At 35.7% G+C, this 24,790-nt stretch overlaps 1 long non-coding RNA gene across 1 annotated transcript; it reads left to right on the top strand.

Moving 5' to 3' along the window:
• Nucleotides 1–381: 381 nt before the first annotated feature.
• Nucleotides 382–2,059, top strand: LOC140884559 (uncharacterized). Its single transcript, XR_012150665.1, has 3 exons — nucleotides 382–1,350; nucleotides 1,620–1,772; nucleotides 1,855–2,059. It is a non-coding gene; the product is annotated as an uncharacterized lncRNA (long non-coding RNA).
• The last annotated feature ends 22,731 nt before the right edge of the window (nucleotides 2,060–24,790 follow it).

The following is a 24,790-nucleotide window of genomic DNA, read 5'->3' as shown; positions in this document are numbered from 1 at the left end:
CAATGGGAGATGCTTTGATCCGATCATGCTGGAGTGGTTGAACGTGTGGCATCTGGATGCTGATGTGAGAAAGAGGGTCTGGGGGCCAATGAGGAAAAATCTAGGAGATTAAGTTAGTATGATGAATGTAATGTAACACCTTTGTATTCTGCAATGAAGTATTATGATTATCTCCTATTTTTGTGTTTTGTGAGTGCAATTAAAACTTGTTAAAGTAAACACAATACTTAAGGAATCGTAACCAGTATCTAACTTAAGAAAAAAAAAAGCAAAAACAAATTATCCAGATGAAATTTTAGATAAACGTTTCATCTTTAGTCGGATGAAAGATTATTTTCGAAGTTGAATACAAAGGTGTTAGATAAACGTTTCATCTTTAGGCCTCTAGATCGAGATCTTCTTGGCTGTTATGGGGTTCATAGTTATCTCCATATTTATGTATTTTTCTTGGAAATGGATTGCTAAGCGAAAAGGTATGCCCTTTTGTCACTATTTAATCCCTGAATATATGAGGCAATATCTGTGGTTTAAACTCATTTGTTTTTCCTTTTAAATTAGACAAAGAAACTAATATCGGTGGTCTATTCACTAAATAAAAAGTGTTCTCCGAAGTTCATTTATATTCCCTTAATTTGGTGAAATATTGTACAACCTGCATTTTTTATGCTGTTGTTTAACCTTGGATTCATGTTTTTGCATCTATTTTATCAAGTTCCATTTAACCGTATTTTGTTAACTCCTAGCTCTGTCAAAAGTATATCCAAGTGGAATTATAGATGTGTGATGTGCCGTACTGATATGTGATCATTCAAATGCCCTGGAATGCATGACATAACATAAAAATAGATTTTAAAACTTGAGTTATTGGGGTTGGGTAAGACTTGCTAGCTAGATACATCATCATATACACTAAAAAAGTAAAAACAAATTGTCACCAAACTTTTTAAATTGAAGTTTTTGGTGGGCAGCTGAAGCGTATATGCCGTTCATATTGGTGGTGGTGGAGGTTTGTTCAATAGGTAAATGAGACTTTTTTCTGGATCTTGCTATACGTGATTTTTAATTATCACTTTGTTATCCATTGTAATGTATATTCTTATGATCCTTTCAGATATTCATGCATTTGTTTGTTTTTTAACTCGTTTAAAAATATATTATATTCGGATTATATTGTAGTGCAGTTGGCAAGTATTAGATTTTTCTGATGCTAAATAACTAAGTTGCAAATTTGATGGCAGCCTGTTTCGTGGATGAGTTTTTTTTTTTTTTTTGCTTATTGGCACTGGAGTTGGATTGATACTCTACTCTGACAAAGGAAAGAGGCGGCATATTGAAGGTTAGATTACTATGGTGAGTTGGATGATGTTTCTGGATTGTTGTATGTATGCAGGGTTAGCTTACTTTAGTTTTTAGGTCTGCTAATTGTTATTTGTACTTCATAACATTTAATTTTCAGAATTTATGTTGCACTTTTTAATATTTAGTAATCTGGCGTGTATGCCATGGATTTTGACTTTTTTTTAATTAAAATCAGAGTTGGCAGTCTCTCTTATTCTTGTTATGAAATCAATCTTAGTGGGATGAAAACTTAACAGATTCATATTTTTCATTACGTTTAGGGCGGTTCCATAAGAAATCAAAAGTTAATAGAGTGCTTATGTGCTGGTGGATATTCACAGGCCTAATCCACATTGTTCTAGAGGAATATTTTGTCTTCTCTCCAGAATTTTACAAAAAAAAAAAAACGACTCCACATTACCTTGCTGAAGTTTGTAAGTTCTGTTTCTAATATTTCATAATGGATTCTTTTTATTGTACATATATTTCCATAAGGATGCAATTTATTTCTGGCAGGAAAAGAATACAACAAAGGTGATTCAAGGTATGCAGGACGGGATTCTGGAGTAATTGCTGTTGAAGGTATCACAGCTGTTTTAGAGGGCCTCCTTGTAGTGTATGCATCAGATTATCAATGTATTCTGTGTTTGGTTTTTTTTATTTTTTTTGGAAATTTATTATTGTAGATAACTTGCAGTCTTATTTCTATTTATATGTTAAATTCGACGAAACACACTTCAAATTTACATAATTTATAACGTATTGATTTGCCAAAAAATTTACACTTATAAATATGTGAGCTTATTAAATTTATAAATATATTCATTATATTGTATCAATATTTTTAAAGAATTATTCAAACGCTTATACTTATTACCTATATATTTAATCGTTAAATATATAAAATAACACACTGTGCATCGCACGGATGAAATACTAGTATATATAATAACTGAGTTTTTGCCATTTTTGGCAAAATCTCACTAAAATCGTATTGCTAAAAACGGAAATAAAAAATTTCATAATTAAATTGTAATATTCATTTAATTAAAAATTGCATAATCTTTGCATCTTTTTATATACATAAAAAATTCCATAATCTTTATATACATTTACAATATTTGTTTTCCAAAAAACTTTGAAAATAATGAATTATATTATTTAAAATATTTGTTTTCCAAAAAAACTTTGAAAATCATGAATTATTTAAAAAAATAATTCCAAAGATTCGAAAAATGTTAAATCTATCTATATCTATATATCTATATCTATATAATAACTGAGTTTTTGTCATTTTTGGAAAAATCACGTCAAAATCATATTACTATAAACATCATCCCGTAAATTATATATCAATTTTTAATTACGTATGAATATTTACATATATTTATATATAAATATATAATTCCGTAGTTTTTATGTATATTTCCGTAATCTATATATATATATATATATATATATATATATATATATATAATTTGTAATTAAAAACTATACAAAATCACTAATTATTTTCAGCCTGTAATTAATTAAATACTATAAAATTTAAAAAATAAGAAAAATATAAAACATTTGCGATCTTTATTACAGAATTAAATCACAATATTCATATAATTAAATATTCTATAATATTTGCATCTATTTATATATATATATATATATATATATATATATATATATATATATATATATATATATCCAATTAAAATTACACAACATTTTTTTACGTTATTCCCTGATTTCAACATTCTTTTGATAATATTTTTTCTTTCAAAAAAATTTAAAAATCATAAATAAAAATTTAAAATAAAATTCAACCTAAGATTCGAAAATGGAAATTTTCGAATCAAAAACGAAAAAAAAAAGATATTTTTAAAAAACGCATACTTTTACAAATTATTAAATCAGTTATTTTATATTTGGCATATTTTGATTAGGGAGGATTTACAAAAAATTCAAATTCCAAACTTAATCAAAATATTATGTAATTAAAAATTATATAATATTTGCATTTTTAATTCCGTATAAAAAAAAAAAACCACAACCGTAACTAAAACTATATATACAAAATTACTATCTATAATTCCGTAATTAAAAGTATACAAAATCACTACCGTAATTAAAACTATAAAAAATCACTACTAACTTCTCGGCTCATTCTTAAATACAAAAAAATCTAAAAATTAACAAAAATATAGAACAACTGAGTTTTAACAAAAATATAAAAAATTATTAAATCAATTATTTTATATTTGGCATATTTTGATGAGGGAGAAATCTTTACAAAACATTCAAATTTCAAACTTAATCACAACATTATGTAATTAAAAATTACATATAAAAAACTATACAAAATCAAAAATCGTAATTAAAGCTATACAAAATCACTATCTATAATCTCGTAATTAAAAGCATACAAAATCACTACCGTAATTAAAACTATACAAAATCACTACTAACTTCTCGGCTCATTCTTAAATACAACAAAATCTAAAAATTAACAAAAATATAGAACATTTTCAATATTGAATTGAGCACAATTATTGTATAAATATGATTATATTTTCAACTTCAATCAAATAATCACAACATAGTCTCCACTCGATATGCACCAAATGGCATCTTTGTTTTTCAAAGTTATTTGTGTAATAAATCTTTCACATTGGCATTTGGCACTGAAATTACGATTAACATGTTGTTACGATTTACCTCCATATAAAAGCAAGGAAGATCCGACAATGGAATGCATATTCCAAGATGTTGAGTTACACAAGCTTTTTGTGATTTATATTCATCTTCTATTTTAATTCGATTTGTTATGTTTTTTATCGCAAACATTTTGTGATTTAAATTTATCATCAATCAAACTTTGATTTGTTATGTTTTTTCTCGCTTTCAGGAACACGCATACATGCAACCATAAAATATGGTACAACCAATCTCGGGCTATCAAATATTTGTTCAAATATATAAATAAAAGACACGATCGTGTGACGACATCATTCTATCGGAGCTGATCAGATGATGAGAGTTTGGGAAAAAATGTTGATGAAGTAAATATGTACTACGTGATGAATGTAATTAATATTCAAATAACATGGTTTTTTTTTGTACATGGATATGGACGTACTGGAAAAAAATTTGTCTAGAAGACTCTATCTGCATTCTTGGGATCGAAGGGAGAGATTGTGTTGAATGTGGCATACAGTGGTATTGCATCTCTTCTACTGCCTGGTGGAAGAACAACTCATTCACACTTTGCGATTCCATTTAATCCTAATGAAGATTCAACATGCAATATCAAACAAGGAAGTCCTCTTGTGGAGATTATTGAAAAATCTAATCTTATCATTTGGGATGAAACTCCAATGATGCATAAGTTCTGTTTTGAAACTTTAGATAAAAGCATGAAAGATATCATGAGATTTGTCAATCCTTCGAGCCTTGATTTGCCATTTGGGGGTAAAACTGTTGTTTTCAGTGGCGATTTTTGTCAAATATTGTCTGTTATTCCAAATGGCAGTAGGCAAGATATTGTTCTAGCGACCATCAATTCTTCTTATATCTGGAGACATTGTACGATTTTGAGATTGAAAATAAAACATGTGACTACAAAATTTAGGTTCTAATGAAGAATTTGATAAAAACAAAGCATTTTTATGATTGGATTGCTAATATAGGAGATGGAAAAATTGGAGAACCAAATGATAGTTATGCGACAATCGATATTCGAGATGAAATTTTACTGAAATATTGTAACGATCCTATTGCATCGATAGTCGAGAGTATATATCCGTCATCAGACATTTCTATCAGTGATACTGCATATTTTCAACAAAGAGCTATTTTGGCACCAACTCTTGATGTCGTTCAATCCATAAATGAATACATGATATATTTGAATCATTTTGAGGGAAGATTGTATTTAAGTGTTGATATGGCATGTCACTCTGATAAAAACGTTGATTTATTGCATGATGTCCTTAACCCTGTATATTTAAATGGAATAAGATGTTCTGGAGTACAAAATCACGAGTTTAACTTGAAACTTGGAACTCCGGTTATGTTGCTGCGAAACATAGATCATTCTCTCGGTTTATGCAACAACATTAGATTGATAGTGACGAGACTCGGAAACTATGTTTTGGAAGGACAAACTCAGATTGGAAGTAATGCGGGTCACAAAGTGCTTATTCCAAGCATTTCTTTAACCTCTTCTGATCCAAGAATTTCTTTTAAATTTCACAGGTGTTGAAGATCAAACTCTAGAGTTTCGGTGATAACAAAGTCAAAACAAAACCAAGGAAATAAACTAATCGGACTCGTCAAAGATTAAAGGTTAAAGATTTCAATATACGAAAGTTACCAGATCAAAGTACCGTGATGAAATCAAGATATGGATCAAACTTCACAGACATATATCTTATTACACCGGATCGATTGAAACAAGGTCAGATAGTCATCAACCAGATCAAAGCCTCAACCTGAAGTAACCGTTGCTGAGATTGTTGGAGAAAACGACAAAATCATTTAATAAGATTTTGAACGTTGATCGACCTACGTTTTAAGTCAAGATTTGTGAGCTATTTATTGCGATATGCTGGCGGCCCAATATCAGAAATTGTTGGCAGCTCACTGACTACTTTTGAAGACTATAAATACTCAAGCATTTCGAAGATTCAAAATACGAGACCAAGAGTGAAAAATTACAAGCAATCAAAATCAAAGTCGAAAAATCCTTCACTCAACACACTAACTCAGATACCCACTTCATCAGATCAAAGTCTCGATACTCTGAGTTAGAACACACTACAGATTGATAAAGCTCAAAGAAACACTTCAAATCGATCCAGATCAAAGCTACAACTTTCCAGATCAAACCACCGAAGCATACTTTGTTGCTTCACTTTGTAAACTCTAAGTAGAAAAGTTGTTCTGCTTCGAGTAAGAGTATTGCTAGGAGTTCCTATCAAAGGATTGATTGGATTGGATTTGTACAAAGGGATTGTATAAGTCAAAGTTTTCTAGTGGAATCTTTCTGGAAACAGAAGAAGGGGTGACGTAGGAGAATTCATTTCCGAATATCCAAAAACAACCCTATCTCTTTACTGCACTTATTTCATTTCATCTGCATTAGTATTATTAAGCATTCAATCTGTGAGGAAGATTACTTCCGCCTGACTTGTTCAGATCTTTCAAGCAGATCAAAAGTTTTAAGCAAAAACACTTTTGTCTGATTCTTACAAATCAGATTGAAGAACCCGCAAAATTTTTAATTGTGTATTCACCATCCTCTACACATATTTCGATCCTAACAAGTGGTATCAGAGAGGTTCTTTCTTATCACCTGAATCATCTCTTCTCTATGGAATCCCTAGCTATGACATCGTTCAGTAAAATCCCTATGTTTTCAAAAGAAGATTATGATGACTGAAAAATTCGTATGCAGGCACATCTGTCAGCACTGGATGATGATATGTGGTTCGTTGTAACAGATGGACCAATGAAGATTATGAAAGTCAACACTGTTGTTGCTATTACTGAAGGTGCTCCTCAGATGATAGAAAAGCCTCGAGCTGAATGGACTTTTGAAGATAAAAGGAAATCCAATCTTGACAATGTATCCAGAGACATTCTATACAAAACTCTGAACAAAAACATGTTTAGCAAGATCAAAAGCTGCATTACTGCCAAAGAAATATGGGAAAAGCTCACTCAATTATGTGAAAAAAATGATCAAACAAAGGAAAACAAACTCATGGTGGCCATTCAAAAGTTTGACAATATCAAGATGAAACCAGGAGAAACGATTAATGAATTTGACGAAAGATTCAGTAGTATCATGATCGAGCTGAATGCACTTGGAAAGAGTTACAGCAATCGTGAAGTAGCACTTAAAGTCATGAGAGCTCTACCACGAGAATGGGATGTAAAGACAGTCGCTATGAGGGAATCCAAAGATCTCAATAAGATCGAACTACATGATCTATTTGCAGATCTTAAAGCTTATGAATTCGAGCTGGGAGTTCGAACTGAGGAAGACACATCAACATCACAAGTTACCAAAGCTCTCACTGGAGCAGATAAAACTCCTGTAACCAAGACTGCAGAACAAATCAGTAGCGATGCAATGTCCCTATTTGTCAAAAAGTTTGGAAGATTCATGAGGAAGAATCACAATAACTTCCAAAGAGCAAACAGATCAAGCTTCAAATCAAAAGAACCAGCTGAAGAAAATCGAGCTTGTTACAACTATGGAAAAGAAGGACACTTTATAGCCGATTGTACCAAACCTAAGAAGGATGAAAAGAAAACATTATACAAAAAGAACTCAAGGGAAGAAAGAAAGAGATTTAGCAGAAAGAAAGAACAAAAAGCTCTGTTAGCAGATGAAAGCAATAGCAAATGGACAGAATCAGACTCCACTTCATCTGACTTAGAGACATCGTCAAGTGAAAGTGAAGAAGAAGCTGTCAAATTCCTTATGGCTAATAACTCTGACATTCCAGACAATGGAGAGGTACTTGACTTTACTTCTGATGAATTTAGTAAGGAAGATCTTATTAATGCGTTAAATGAGATGGTTATTGAATATCGCACACTATCTCACAAGTTCGATGAAGTCAGAACAAATGGAAAGGGCACAACAGATAAGTCAGATCAAAGTAACTCAAATGAGCATACTGGATCAGACAGTCTAAAGGCTCAGATAAATTTGTTAATGGCTGAGAACAATGATATGAGAAGTAAGCTGTAAGAAACTTTATCTGAAAATCAGAGATTAACAGATCTAGTAAACTCTTGGAATAAAGCATCGATATCCTTAGATAAACTTACAGAAATGCAAAAGCAAGCTGGTGAAAAATCAGGTTTAGGCTACAACACAAATGAAGGAAGTTCATCTACTTCAACCACTCAATCGTGTCTGGAAAATAACAGCTCCAAGTATCTGAAGTTTGTGAGATCCAGCACGATATATGAACCAGAGATTCCTATGACATATTCAATACCTCATCAGAGCAAACTCTTACACAGAGGGCTGGGATATGTTGAGCCAGATAGATCTAAGTCAGGATGGACTAGACCTAGATCAAATTGGTCTAGAAATAGTTCTGAAAGACAAAGAACTTCACCAACCCAACATAAACCACATTCTAACAGCTCTTATAGAAAGTATTGGAAGTCAAATAGGAATAATCGATCTAATCACAACACTTGGCACACACAGAACAATGCACAAAAATCATCAGATACATTTATAATTCCCAAAGGACTACATCATGGAAAGACTGTGAGGATAATCCAAGTATGGATTCCAAAGGGATTAATCCAGCGTGGAACCAAGTAGGAATGGGGACCAAAGTTATTTTATTTTATTTTTGTAGGGAAACAATGGCGAATTGATCAAGCAAATAGTCTGGTACCTGGATAATGGATGCTCAAGGCATATGACAGGAGACAGAAGAATGCTATCTGAATATACACCAGGACCAGGACCAGGACCTAAGATTACATTTGGAGATAATTCTAAAGGTACAACCATGGGTAAGGGTAAGCTTATTCATGAAAATATCCACATTAAAGACGTATTACTCGTAGAAAATTTAAAGTATAATCTGATTAGTATTAGTCAATTATGTGACTATGATTATTGTGTGGAATTTCAAAATCACACCTGCACTGTAAAAGATCAATCTGGACTAATCATTATGACAGGAGAAAGAAATGGAAACACTTATAAAGTTAATTGGTCGGATCGACCAATCACTTCAGTCTGCCTGATAGCATCAAAAATGAACCAACATTGGTTATGGCACAAGAGACTAAATCACTTGAACTTCAAAGCTTTAGCCAATCTGAGTAAACATGAATTGGTTACAGGTCTGCCTAAAATTGAGTTTTCAAAAGATAAAATTTGTTCTGTCTTCCAACTAGGTAAGCAGATCAGATCAACTTTTAAAAACAAAGGATGTAAATCATCTTCCAAAAGCTTAGAACTATTGCACATAAATATTTTTGGTCCTATTCCAGTAATAAGCTTAGGGGAAATGAAATACACCCTGGTTATTGTTGATGATTTCTCAAGATTTACTTGGGTGATATTTTTAAAATCTAAAGATCAAACTGCCACCCAATTGATTAAACTTATTTTTAGACTTCAAAATGAGAAATCACAAACGATTGATAAAATTAGAAGTGACAGAGGAACCGAGTTTACAAATCAAACTCTATCTACTTATCTTGAAAATCATGGAATCAAGCATGAGTACTCTGCAGCTAGAACGCCACAACAAAATGGTGTTGCAGAGAGGAGAAATAGAACTCTAAAGGAAGCTGCCAGAACAATGATTGTTGATTCACGTATTTTACAAAAGTTTTGGGCAGAAGCTGTAAATACAGCTTGTCATACTCAGAACAGATCAATGATTAATAAGAAAGTTGGAAAAACACCTTATGAGATCTGGTATGGTAAAGTTCCAGTGATATCATACTTCAAGGTATTTGGTTGCAAAGGTTTCATTCACAACATTGGTAAGACTCATCTGACTGCACTCGATGTCAGATCAGATGCTGGTTTGTTTCTTGGATACTCATCTGTTAGTAAAGCTTATAGAGTATTTAATATTAAATCTCTAACAGTTGAAGAATCAGTACACGTTGTTTTTAATGAAAGATCTGTTACTAATGAATCTTCAAGCCTAAATGATCTCAGTAACAGAATAGAAGATGCAAAGCTTGACTCAGAAGATGAAGAAGAGATTCAGATCATAATTCCTTTTGAACCAGATCAAATTGAGGAACAGATACCAGAAGAACCATCAATTAACAACGAGATTCCAACAAACACAGAACATTACAATGATCAAGATCAACAAGGGAACACAGATCAATTTGGTCCAAATTACAGATGGTCCAAGACTCATCCACCAAACTTGGTAATAGGTAATCCATCTGCACCTTTGAGAACCAGAGGTCAGATGATTAATGAGTTAATGCATGTTGCTTTTATTTCTCATATAGAACCTAAGAAAGTAGAAGAAGCTCTTCTTGAAAGTAATTGGATAGAAGCCATGCAAGATGAATTGAATCAATTCGAAAGAAATTCTGTCTGACATTTAGTTCCTAGAACTTCAGATAAATCTATAATAGGAACTAGATGGGTATTTAAAAATAAACTCAATGAAAGTGGTAATGTAGTAAGAAATAAGGCTCGATTAGTAGCACAGGGTTACAGACAAGAAGAGGGCATTGATTTTGATGAAACCTTTGCTCCTGTAGCTAGACTTGAAGCTATTCGAATTTTTCTTGCTTATGCTGCTTTCAAGGATTTTAAGATATTCCAAATGGATGTTAAAAGTGCATTTCTCAATGGTCTTCTCCAAGAAGAAGTGTTTGTAGAACAACCCCCAGGATTCGAAAGTCAAACTTATCCAGATCATGTATTCAAACTGGATAAAGCTCTTTATGGATTAAAACAAGCTCCACGAGCTTGGTATGATACTCTTTCAATTTTTCTTAATGATAATGTTTTTACTATTGGCTCTGTAGATAAAAATCTTTTTAAGTTTGTCAAAGGCGATCATACTTTGTTAGTACAAATTTATGTTGATGATATCATATTTGGGTCATCTAACCCCAAATTATGCAAAAAGTTTTCTAAGATGATGCAGGACAAATTCGAGATGAGTATGATGGGAGAACTAACATTCTTTCTGGGATTGCAAGTCAGACAGATGGAAAAGGGAATATTCATTAACCAGGTCAAATACACAAAAGAACTTCTGAAGAAATTTGGAATGAAGAATTGTTCTGCTGCCAGTACCCCAATGAGTGCTTCAATAAAACTGGACAAAGATGAAGTTGGGCATTCAGTAGATCAAACTCTATTCAGAGGACTTATAGGATCTTTACTTTATCTGACAGCAAGCAGACCAGATATAATGTTCTCAGTCGGTCTATGTGCAAGATTTCAATCTAATCCGAAGTAATCTCACTATATTGCCGCAAAGAGAATCCTAAAATATCTTAAGGGAACTCAGAATGTTGGATTATGGTATCCAAAAGATTCTAGTTTTAATCTAATTGGTTACTCAGATGCAGATTATGCAGGTTGCAGAATTGATCGTAAGAGCACAAGTGGGACTTGTCAATTTCTTGGTGACAGGCTTATTTCTTGGTTCAGTAAGAAACAAACATCTATTGCTACATCTACAGCAGAATCAGAATACTTAGCCGCTGGAAGTTGTTGTGCACAATTGCTCTGGATTCAACAGCAACTCAGAGATTACAGTGTTGATTCATCTGAATCACCAATCTTCTGTGATAATACAAGTGCAATTGCTATCACATACAATCCGGTTCTACATTCCAGAACAAAGCACATTGATATACGTCACCATTTCATCCGAGATCATGTTCAAAAGAAAGATGTTCGTCTGGAACATGTTTCAACTGATTTGCAAGTTGCCGATATTCTCACCAAACCATTACCCGACGCTAAGTTTTCTTATTTTCGAAATGTTCTTGGTTTAATTGATATTGATTAAATTAAGCACATGTTTAGGGGGAATATGTGCTTAATTCTTAATATCTGCTCGTTCCAGTACATTTAACAGATGAAAAACATAAAACTTATTACTTTTCACTCATCTGCCTCATAAGCTACTCGAGAAAGATTTATTCTACTACGCATCTCTCGGCTCCAGTTGATCATCCAAGCACTTAAGGAGCCTTGACCATTGCAGACGTCATCCTCAAAGCAAATGTTCTGCATTTCATCTCGCTCTGTGAGGAGAATGACAAGCCGAACTCCAGAGGACTTCAAGACATCTCTAGTATTTTGAGTACCCAGCATGAACTTACACCACTGCATCCTAGCACAATTTCGACGACGCATTGCAGGAGTCAACGGAGGAAGATTGGGACGACGAGGACAGCGAAGGGAATCAAGGAAATGCCACATTCTCATTCCTCGCTCAAACACCCTCCTCCTGTATAAATCCTTCCGGATCTCATACTCTTGTTCAACAGATGGAACAACGGTGTTATTATTCTCACTTGCCATTTACTCTTACTGTTTTAAACTATATGTTGTTAGTGCCTTGTAACTTTGCTTCTTATAGGGACAGATCAATAGATGATAGGACATCAGCCGCTTCAGCTTCTTTAAACGTCCAATCAAGTTAACCTCCTATTTCGTTAAATACAGAGATTACCGGAAACAAATAAATGAAAAAATCAATAGGGACGAGAAAAGAGGGTTCAATCATAAAAATGGGACCTGAATTTTGGCTCTTCTCCATCGGTATCTCGCTGTAGCGGCGGCTCTAGCCGGTGGTGGACCACCTGTGATGGTGGCATTGATGAATGAAAGGGATGAAGACATAGAAGAATTTCTTACGGTATCGGGCACAATATCCCGCCACCCAGTTCCTCCTCTTTCCCCGCTGCCCAAACATCACAGAGAGAAGGAAATATGAACGCATATTTGAGAAGAAATTGCAATACTTGCAAGAGAAAAGGAAACAAGCTGCTAATTGAAAGAAAGAGGGAAGAGGAATGAGCGAGCGAATAAAAAAATTATTACGTAATAATTTTAGAAAAGAAATTGAAGAACGAAAAATAGGGAAGAGGAATGAGCGAATAAAAAAATTATTGCGTAATAATTTTAGAAAAGAAATTGAAGAACGAAAGATTTCGAAGCCAAAAAAGTTTGGAGGTTCGAATGAGGTGGAAACACTATCTACAAGCCCGAATTAGAAACTGATATACTGCTGCTGCTCTGTCAAGAGCAATAAAGAGTTACTACTTTAACTCTTGTAAAGGATGGGACCGCCACCGCCAGCTATCAGCGGTCAAGTCCGGGCTCAAGGTTCCCCTTGAAAGATAGTGCGCATGGCTTCACTCGCCATCACTTTATTGCCCCTGCTAAGGTTACAGGCCCTCGCGACTGAGCCCGACAAACAAACAATTGTGGAAGTGATTTATAAATAACAAATTATTTATTGAATTCTTGATGTGGGAACAAGTATATTTATGGATATGGTTATAAATATTATGTGTTTTATTAAATTCTAATTATTTTACAATTACAAAAAAACTCTAATAATTATTTAATAATATTTATTACCACAATAAAAATATTGATAATAACGATATGCTAATGCTAATATTAATATGATATATAGTTGTCGTAAATGTATTTCTTTAACAAAAACAAAACATTTATGATTTATCACAAATATAATATATTTCTAAATATATTTTTTTTTTAAAAAAAACTTTAAAATCTACACTTTATTAATGTGTGAACCAAAATCAAAGTTTTACATTGTGTATTGTCAAAATTTTCATTTTTTTATACAAACTTGAAATTTTTTTGATGATGCTTTTGTAAATTCGATGAATATGATGAGGTCAAAATTGACAAATTATGTGTATGTTTAATAAAGATTGAGTTTTCCATAAACCCTGTCAAGCGGGTCCACATTCGGGTCCTAGGCGAGTCCCGGGTTTGGCCGGATCCGTCCGACCAAAAATATATCTATTAATATATAAATATAAAAAATATATATTAATAATATATGATTATATTTTTATATTAATAATCAATACTTTATCCATAATTTGAGTTTATAATATTAATATTTTTGGGTTGAAATGATTTTAATATATTATGATATTTTTAATACGAAAATATATTATTATAATTTTTATTTTATTATTAATTATTAATTAAATAAAAATTATACATTTTAACTTGTGAGAATATTTTTTGTCCTAAATATTGTTAATATAAATATTAAAAATTAATTTAATAATGTTTTGTTAATTTTTTTATTTAATAAAATTTAAATTATATAAAATTTGGGGGGTCCAACGGGTCTATTCTGGGTTGAACCCGCCTGGTTCACGGGGCGGGACGGGGCGGGTCCCAAGTTTGCCCAAACCAGCCCCGTTGCCATTCCTAGGAATAGGTCAACCTACAACCTACGTTTTTCCAACCCGCCTGTTTTAGGTGGCAGGACGTGCCAGTCCGACGTATTTACGTATAATTCGATGGATTGAGTTGACCCGCAACCAACCATTAGGCGGAGCAGGGAGGGTCGTCCCGTCATTTGATAGGTTGGGAAATTTTCAACACAACAAATATATTTTATTTTGCGGACAAACCAATTTGACACATCTAACTCATTTTAACACCTCTGCTCAAATCAATTTTGTGAGACTTACGAATAATTGTTTATCAATATTATATTAGGGTCATTTAAGAGAAAGAAGAAAAAAATATTAATTTTTTTACTATAATATAAGCAGGGCTATTAATTCGACCCGGTCCGTCGTGCCTCGACGCACCAACATGGCGGGTTGGGAAATGAGAATACCATAACCTAATCCGTCATGTGTTACGAGTTGGGCGGGCCAACCCGTCAAAAATAAAAATATGAAAAAATAAAAAAGTGCATAAACAATTATAAAATGATATATCATTTAAAAATTGATCACTTGATGAAGTTCGAACTCGAGCTCGAGTACTAGAATATATATATAAATATAAGATACATAATATTGATGCGCGCGCACACACACACACACACACATATATATATATATATGTTATTTTTCGAGTTTTTCAATTTTGAACTCAACTAACTCGAAATATACACGGGTCGAGTTTGAGTTTGAAATTGATTACTTGATGAAGTTCGAACTCGAGCTCGAGTTGTATGTTACTCGATTTATTTGCACCTCTATTCACCCCCTCAGGTATAACACACTTGGCTGGGGCTTCAAAGGCACTACCTTTACTCGTTTTTATGCTCGTGCGAAAAAGCATTTGCAGACATGAACTGAGTCAGTACACTGAGGGACCAACAAATGATGTGTTTTTGGATAATTCGTACAATAGGATAAACTTGTGGAATACAAGTATACAACACTTATTTAAAAAGAGATAGATTCCGAGTTTGAGATCATGGATACAAAAAACCCAAGCTTTAAAAAAGACTAGTATTCCATATGTGCGATGCACGAATTATATCTTACGTGTAGTATGATTAAATTGGTGAATGATGTGAAAAATTTTGAGTTTTAAATTAAAATATAAAAAAAAATTAATTTTACAATGACTAATAAAAATAACGTGAAAAAAATTTAAAAAAATATAAAAGACAATCTTTAAATAAAACAGATGTCGTGTTTTTTGTACGTTATGTTATTTTATACAATTAATGATAAAAAAAATAATAAAAATGAACATTTGAACATTTTATTAATATTTTTCTTGCCAAATTGGTTTGCAAATTATCACGTATAAAATGTTTTTACATTTATATGGTGTTTTCAATGTTATTAATTATTAATTAATATTTTTAATTTTAGTCGTACATGAAAATGTTATATGCTTGTGAATTTTTAGAATTTATAATCTCTCGCAGAAATTATATCAATGAATTATAATGATAATTGATCATTCAAAAAAATATTTTAAATTTAATTATAGGAATTTTTATATATTTATAATCACAAAGATTATGGGATTTAATCCCAAACTTGTGATAGTCTCTCTGCCATTATTACTTGCAACCATAATTAGTAGACATCATTGATAAATTACATACATTATATTGTATATTGTATTTCTTATTTTACTAACTAATTTTTGTTTGAGTGGTTTTCATCGTACCAAACTTTCTGTATTTTAATATAGGCAGTGTTGGGATCGGTTCAGAGGGTAGAGGGGGGGGGGTGAATACACTCTGAAACTTTTCTTCTACTTCTTTAAAATGATCAAGTGAAGTTTAGTTCACTTAATCAGTTTTCTCAACTTCTAAAACGTTTTGAACAACTTAAATAGTGCGGAAATAGTTCAGAGGTTTTAGTGATGCAAAGTTTATAATGCAATGTATGAGCAGGATGTGAGATAAGTGGCAGTAAATGCTAAAGCACGATTTTATGGAAGTTCGAAGGCTTAATCCTTCTACGTCTCCCCTTCTTCCACTTAGGAAGGAATTCACTAGAAGACTTTGGTTATTACAACGTCTTGTAATACACCCACTTCAGACTTAGGACTTATCCAATGCCTAATCCGAAACTCCTAGATTTACACAGATAAGATTCTCAGTTCTTATCAGACTGGTGGAAGCTTTCAGAGCAGCTTCAAGTCTCTTCAACACTGAGTATAGTTGAGTTGAGCTTCTCAGACTGCAGAGCGGTCGAGAGGCTTGAAAACCCTAGGATGATCCTTGACGATCAGATATGTGAACTGTAGGCGAGGGTTTATTTGAGCAGCAGATGATTGATCTTGTAAGTGTGCTCAAGTATATCAGATGAGGACTTCTGATATTAGTCAAGTGATTGAAATTTTTCTGAGTTGCTTGTCTCTCTTCGTTGTCTCGTATCACTTGTTGTTGTTGTTTGAGCAATCTTCCCTTTATATAGGTCAATCATCAACGTCTTTATTTTGAACGTTCTGATGCTGCATTGAATGCACATTTAATGCTCATAAATGCATTGATGATTCTGCATGAGGATCGTACACTGCAGACAACTTCCAGGGTCCAAAACTGGAATAAACGGTCGAATGCTTTATCTGCAGTCATTCTGTGTTTTTGCCATTTTGGTACAACCTGTTGTCTTGATTTGCAGGAGTCAACAAATCTTCTGAAACGCCGGTTCTGCTTTTAATAAAAGATCCTGCAAAGAACATCTTGTCATAGGTACTTATCTCGAGATATCTAGATAGGCAGTTGGCATTCTACCGGTAGAGATATTTGTCCTCTGCTGGTTTGAATAACCAGTCGATAAGCTTGTGACTTCAACCGGTCGAGAGATAAAGGCGGTTGACAAGCTTCCGGTAGATAGATTTATCCTCTGCTGGTCTTGATAGCCAGTTGATAGGCTTGTGACTTCAGCCGGTCGAGAGCAAAGGCGGTTGACAAGCTTTCGGTTAGAAGTTGTAGTAGGTTCCTGAAATACAATGGTTGGCAGCACATTCCTATACAATGAGTTGTTGTTTGTTATCACCAAAATATCGGATTCAACAATTTCCCCCTTTTTGGTGATGACAAAACTTAAGTGCTCCAAGAACAATATGAAAGCATTAAAATGAACTTCATTGAGAGAATGAATTTCATTAAGTACAATAAGCATTTTTATTACACCTACAGAAAAAAGATGCGGCTGCGATAAGTAAAGAAGAGATAAGTTGTTCATCTTTTGAACCAACTGGCTCCTCCTGACCTATCGCCTTCTCTTCTTCTTCTGTCGGCTTCTTCTTTTCTTCTGGACTCTTCTTCACGTCTTCTTGCCTCTGCTGCTCTACGTTGCTCTTCTTCCCCCTTTTTGGCATCACCTTGGTTAAGCCGAAGGATGACCTCAGTGAGTTGAGTGCCAAGGCAGGCTTGCATAGTGTCTATTTTTGCATCGATTTGAGCAAGTAGAGTGGCTTGCATAGTGTCCATCCGATCATTCAACTGCTTATGAAGGCGATTTTCGGATCGGATAACTTGTTCGGAGACGGTAGAGAGCGTGTTGATTTGAGTGCGATGATGATTAGTGATCTCTGTGGACAGACGAGCGAGGTCTCGAGACACGGTCTCGAAATGCCGAATCATCGTCTGGCGTGAATTATCGACCGATAAGGATGAGTTTGTTATGTCTTGAGAGAAGGACCTAACCGTTTGCATGAGCTCATGAAGCCGATTTATCAAGGTATGATCTAGAGCTGCGGCCATGGCTTCAATTAAAGAATCATCAGTCTGAATCATTTGCCCTTCTGAGTCATTTCTTGGTGAAACAGGGCTAGACTCACGATGATGTGGTGCGGGTGAACTTGCTGGAGAGCTACCCGATGGACCTTCCAATAATGGTACAGTTGGAGATGTAATAGTTTTGACTGCAGCCAATATGGTTGGTGGAGTACCAGGATCAGCACTTGGTTCATCCATAATGAGATCTTCCATAAACTTTTCAGTAGATGGAGACGGTTGAAGTGCTGGATCAGCATCAGTCACTTGCTGTTCTGGAGATGCAGGTGATACAATAGTGCTTGATATCTCCGTTGGGGGCACTGTTGCTTCACTACTGCAAGGAGCCTCTGTCACAGAGGTGACAGGTATCTCTTGTGCAGCCACTTCTAAAACATCTTGTGAATGACCGGGAGAAGTGTGAGCGGTCGTCACGGGAGTGGAGCGAGCAATCACAACTGCTTCCGGTGGAGTAACTACTTGGACTGCGGTTGAGGAGGGGTCGACCGATGAAGATGCTGCTACACTCGATTTTAGAGCATATGATTGAAAGAGGTCAGCAGTGATGAGATCGGTCAGAATCCCATCTGAAGAAGGAAGAGCATAGACGTCTTCTTCACCCTGATCTTGAGTGAGAAAGGTTTTCATCATCACTTGTGCTTCCAGCACATAAGCTTGCAAACAGGCTGCTGAAGCTGGTGTTTTGACATTGTTGAGAGCTTGGAAGTGCTGAAGTAGTTGAGTGATTTGACGTAGACTATCCTGTAGTCCAGTCAAAATCACAAAGTCATCGGCAGCGGTAGGACTCTTGGATTTGAAATTCTTGACACGCTCATTAATTAGCAGTGATAGCAGGCTTCCTCGAAGCTTCAAGTCTATGAGATGTCTTCTTCCCAGAGCCTCCACGATGTCTTCAGTATCAGCAAATAGAAGCATCTTCTGCTCAATGACGTTTAGAGATTTCCATTTAGGAAATATTTGAGCGAGTGTCAAGTGAGTGCGGGAGTGATGCCATCTGTCAAAACGTTGTAGATGACGCTTGATAGTACGGAGTACGTGAGAGATGATCATATTGAGTTCTATCGTAGCTGCTGGTTGAGCCTTGGGTGTGTAGATCATCACACCTTTCCCTTTGTCTTTGGGATCAGCTAGAGTGACCTCAGGAGCTGATGAGGCACCTTCTCGGATTATCACACCTTTTGTAGGACGAGGAGCAGTAGAAGCAACAACGGTAGTAGTCTCGACCGTTGGCAGGGTAGGAGCAAGTCCAGAAAGAGACTTTAGCTTCTTGTGCTGCCTCTTCTTCTCGCCTGCAGGCGTGGATGACACAGCTGCTTTGGAGACCGAAGGGGATGACCTGCTGAAAGCTTGAATCAGTGGAACATTCTCACGTGATTCATCCTCAGAGTCAGATTCGATGATCAGTTGACGCTTGGCAGACTTTTTGGTATGGACTGGTTTGGCCACGACCGAAACCGTTGAAAGCGGTTGAGGGATAGCAATAACCTTTGCGGTTGAGGGCAAGGTGTCGACCGCAGTCTCTTTCTTGTTCAGGAATTTGAGAATCGTAGACTTGTTGAGCCATTTGGTGGGATGCAGAGGCTCAGTCTTGGAAAAGTCCACTCCAAGGACGCCCAAGATGTGGCAGATTTGCAAAGCAAATCCCTCGGATTGCCCTTTGCCCCTGATCATTTCACATAGAATATTGAACAGAATGTCTGACCAGTTTATGTTGATCTTGGAGGCAATACAAGCCATGTATTGAAATTTCTCCAGCGTCACCTTGTCGTAAGATCCAGCCTTGGCCAGAAGATTCTTGGCCACGATATTAGTCAGTAGCCTGAATGGAGCTTTGAGAGATGTCTTCTGGGCCGGCAGTTTGATCGGAGCATCAGTAGTTGAGAACTCCTTCAACCAATAAGAGCAGTTACCATCTGGAAGATCCGTGCATTTTGTCAAACCCCTGGAGGGCAGATCAAATGTTCTGGCGAAGAACTTCTGATTGAAGGAGTAGACCTCTGTCTTGATCAAGCATTTGATAGTCCCATGCTCGATTTGAGCGGTTGCGAAGAACTCCTTCAAAACAGGCAAATCGCAGATGGCGCTGCATTCCAGAAATTTCCTCAGTCCAGAGGCTTCAAGCATGGTGAAGACCTCAGTTATTCCTGCGTTGTTTGCCTTAACAACGGAATCAAAGTTGATGGCGAGGCAAGTCTTCTGGATCGACATGATATCTATAGATAAGAACTCGAGCAAAGAGTAAGCAAAAGCTTGAGAGTAATTCGATGGAGCGTTTAATACAATATGAAAGTTTTTAGCAAAGGTGAAAAATTGATATACGAGTGTAAAGAAGTATATATAGGAACCTATGGGCCATAGGGTGATGTCATGAAAAGTATTTTTGAAATTCAAAAAGTTTTGAAGAGCATAATCACGGCGCCCAATTAATGTCATTTGGTTCAAAGCACCAAGCTGCTAGTACGAAGCCTGTCAGAGACTAGTTAAAGGCGGATGATATGCCAATATTAATGGCAACGTAACAGCTAATCTATTAATGTCATATTGACAATTATTCCCCCTAAACACATGCATACTAACTTAAATCTACTAAGCCAAGAATATTTCGAGAATATGAAAACTTAGCGTCCGGTAGAGGCTTGGTGAATATGTCTGCTGCTTGCTGATCGGTAGAGATGTATTCCAGCCTAATTTCCTTCTTTAAGACATGATCTCGGATAAAGTGATGCCTGACATCAATGTGCTTTGTCCGAGAGTGCATCACTGGATTGTGAGTGATGGCTATGGCACTTGTATTGTCACAGTAGATTGGAGCTTCACTCGACCGAATCCCATAATCATTAAGCTGCTGTTGAATCCAGAGTATTTGAGCACAACAGCTGCCAGCAGCAAGGTATTCTGCTTCGGCGGTCGAGGTAGCAATTGATGTCTGCTTCTTACTTGACCACGAGATTAGTCTATCTCCAAGGAATTGACATGTGCCACTTGTACTTTTGCGATCAATTCTACAACCTGCATAATCTGCATCTGAATAGCCAATAAGATTAAGATTTGAATCTTTGGGATACCAAAGACCCACATTAGTAGTTCCTTTAATATATTTAAGTATTCGTTTGGTAGCAATGAAATGAGATTGCTTAGGTGCGGCTTGAAATCTAGCACATAAACAAACTGAATACATGATATCCGGTCGACTGGCAGTCAAATAGAGCAGTGAACCAATAAGGCCTCGATACATGGTTACCTCAACCGGAATTCCCCTTCATCTTTATCAAGCTTAATTGATGTACTCATGGGGGTAGATACAGTTGAGCATTGTTCCATTCCAAACTTCTTTACCAATTCCTTGGCATACTTGGACTGATTGATGAATATTCCAGTTTCAAGTTGCTTTACTTGAAGTCCAAGAAAGAAGTTTAGCTCGCCCATCATGCTCATTTCAAACTTCTCCTTCATCAGTTTAGAGAACTTTGAGCACAACTTGGGGTTAGTTGACCCAAATATAATGTCATCAACATAAATTTGTACTAGTAACACATGATCACCTTTTACAAATTTAAACAGGGTCTTATCGACCGTTCCAATTTGGAAATCATGTTCCAGTAAAAATTTTAGCAAAGTGTCATACCAAGCACGCGGTGCTTGTTTTAATCCATAGAGAGCTTTGTCAAGTTTATAGATATATTGAGGATGAGTAGGATTGACAAAACCTGGTGGTTGTTCAACGTACACCTCTTCTTGAAGTAGACCATTGAGGAATGCAGACTTCACATCCATTTGATAAACTTTAAAATTCTTGAAGGCTGCATAAGCAAGAAAGATGCGGATTGCTTCTAGTCTTGCAACTGGCGCGAAAGATTCCTCAAAGTCTATGCCTTCTTCTTGTCTGAATCCTTGAGCAACAAGTCGAGCTTTGTTACGCACAACAGTGCCATGTTCATCGAGCTTGTTACGAAACACCCATCTAGTTCCAATCACATTTTGATTTTTCGGTCGAGGAACTAGATGCCAAACATTGTTGCGGGTGAATTGATTCAACTCTTCTTGCATAGCTTCAATCCAGCTGGCATCTGATAGAGCTTCATCTATTTTCTTGGGCTCTACCTGAGATATGAAAGCTGCATGCAAGAATTCATTAATCATTTGACCACGTGTTTTTCGAGGAGCAGAAGGGTCACCTATGACCAACCCAGGTGGATGATCTTTGTTCCACCTAAAATAATTCCCTAAAGGGTTGTCATCAATTGGTTGATGAACGTCCTCGTTTACTGGATCATCATTGGCTGGAGGATTGTTATCAACCGGTGGATCCACTTCTGGCCTTGTTTGATCACACCCGGTAGAGGGAACTGGATCATCCTTCTTTGGAGGATATAGATCACTGTCATTCTCTTCCTGTAGATTTGTGTTTTCCAGTCTGTGACTCAGATCATTTATGCTCCCTTGAGTTTGTTCTGTACATAGAGTAGATTCATCAAAAACAACATGAATGGTTTCCTCGACCGTTAGTGATCTTTGATTGAACACTCGATAAGCTCTGCTAACGGCTGAGTAACCAATAAAAGTTCCTTCGTCTGCTTTGGCATCGAAGGCTGTCAAATGGTTTTTGCCATTGTTGTGGATAAAGCATTTGCACCCAAAAATTTTGAAATAAGAAATGTCAGGTTTTGTGCCATTCCAGATCTCATATGGAGTTTTGTTAAATCGTTTATTAATCATAGATCTGTTTTGAGTATAGCAAGCTATGTTAACTGCTTCTGCCCAAAGTCTTTGAGAAACATTTGAATCAGCAATCATAGTTCTGGCTGCTTCTTTTAAAGTACGGTTCCTTCTTTCAGCCACCCCATTTTGCTGTGGGGATCTAGCAGCTGACAACTCATGCTTGATTCCCTGATCATCTAGATAAGTCATAAGAGTGGTGTTTAAAAATTCAGTCCCTCTATCACTCCTGATTCTATCTATCACAGTAGATTGTTCATTTTGCAAGCGTTTAAAAAGCTTAATCAGGTGAGGTGCGGTTTGATCTTTTGAGGAGAGAAAGATGACCCAAGTAAATCGAGAAAAGTCATCTATAACAACAAGAGCATATCTCATTCCCCCTATGCTTCTTACTGGTATAGGACCAAATAGGTCCATGTGAAGTAAGTCTAAACATTTGGAAGAAGACATACACCCTTTATTTTTAAAAGTTGCTCTCACCTGCTTTCCTAGTTGACAAGCAGGACAAACTTTGTCTTTTATAAAATCTCCTTCGGGCAGACCAGAAACCAAATCATGCTTCCTCAAGTTAAAAATGGACTTAAAATTTAGATGATTTAACCGCTTATGCCACAACCAATGTTTATCATGATGAGCAGTAAGACAAGTGGGTGAAGAAATATGTGAGCAAGACCAGTTTACCTTGTAGGTGTTTAGGTCTCGTACACCGGTCATAAGAGTCTCACCTTTGTCATTTTTTATGAGGCAAGTGTGTTTGTGAAACTCGACCGAATGATCATTGTCACATAGTTGACTAATACTTATCAAATTATAGCATAGTTTGTCAACAAGTAACACATCTTTAATAATGATGTTACCATGGATGATCTTACCCTTACCCACGGTTTTACCTTTGGAGTTGTCTCCAAAGCTGATCTTTGGTCCTTTGCACAACACCACTTCTGTTAGAAGTTCTGGATTCCCTGTCATGTGTCGTGAGCAACCGCTATCTAAATACCAGGTAGTGTCCTTGATAGAAGTGGTTTTCTCGCCCGTTTGGACTTTTAGTACCTGCAAAGAGTGAAGAACTTTTGGTGCCCATATCTAGTAGGGTCCAGGTCGGATTAGCCCTTTCGGGACCCACACCTGGAACACCCTTACAGGTTTGCCCGTGTGTGTGTCCAGAAATCTGTGCGGTTGATAGGCAGTAAATGTGTGTGCTTGTGAGGTTGCTGTGTGCTGCTTGCCTTTTTTATTTTCATCAGTTAGCATGTACCTCTTTTGAACTGGCCTGCAATTAAAGTACTGGTAAGGCTTCTCCTTTGACCATATTTTCTTAGAGTAGTTAGACTCATTCCATGGCCTTTTGAAATTAGATTGGTTTTCCTTTCTTCTTTCATTAGGTTTTGGTTTGATCCAAGTTCCTCTTTGATTAGAGGTCTGGGGATCCACATATCCCAGCCCTTTATGCTTAGAGCTTCGTTCGTTCGATACTTTCTGATTTTTGTCAAAGCTGCACTCATCGTGTTCATATATCGTGCTGGACCTGACAAATCTTATTTTGTTAAGATTGCCTTTGTCCAGGCTTGACTGAATACAGGATTCCATAGACTGTTCATTTGTTCCAAACCCTAGACCGGTTTTATCATGTACCGGTCTTTGGATTTCTTGAATCTTGTCAATGGTTACCGAAGATTTATTCCAAGCCTTAATGGTTTCAAGTAGTTTTTTATTTTCAATCAAGGTAGCTTGGAATACTCTTTTCAAGGTGTCGTTCTCAGTAGCCAGCAGACTTAGCTTGACCTTAAGACCATCAAGCTCTTTTTGCTGCATGCAGCTTGATTTGCTTGACTTATCTTTTAGATTAGCTCTTTCTGCCTTTACTTCCTCGAACTCCTTGGATAATGCTTTGTATTCATTAGCCATTTCGTGTAAAGCAGTAACTAAATCACTGTGAGTAAATTCAGGTGAGCCAAAGTCAAATACCT

The sequence above is a fragment of the Henckelia pumila genome, chromosome 2 (assembly GCF_033568475.1).
Source record: "Henckelia pumila isolate YLH828 chromosome 2, ASM3356847v2, whole genome shotgun sequence".
Taxonomy (NCBI): domain Eukaryota; kingdom Viridiplantae; phylum Streptophyta; class Magnoliopsida; order Lamiales; family Gesneriaceae; genus Henckelia; species Henckelia pumila.
Note: the sequence above shows the minus strand (reverse complement) of the source record. Positions and strands in the feature narration are given on the sequence as shown.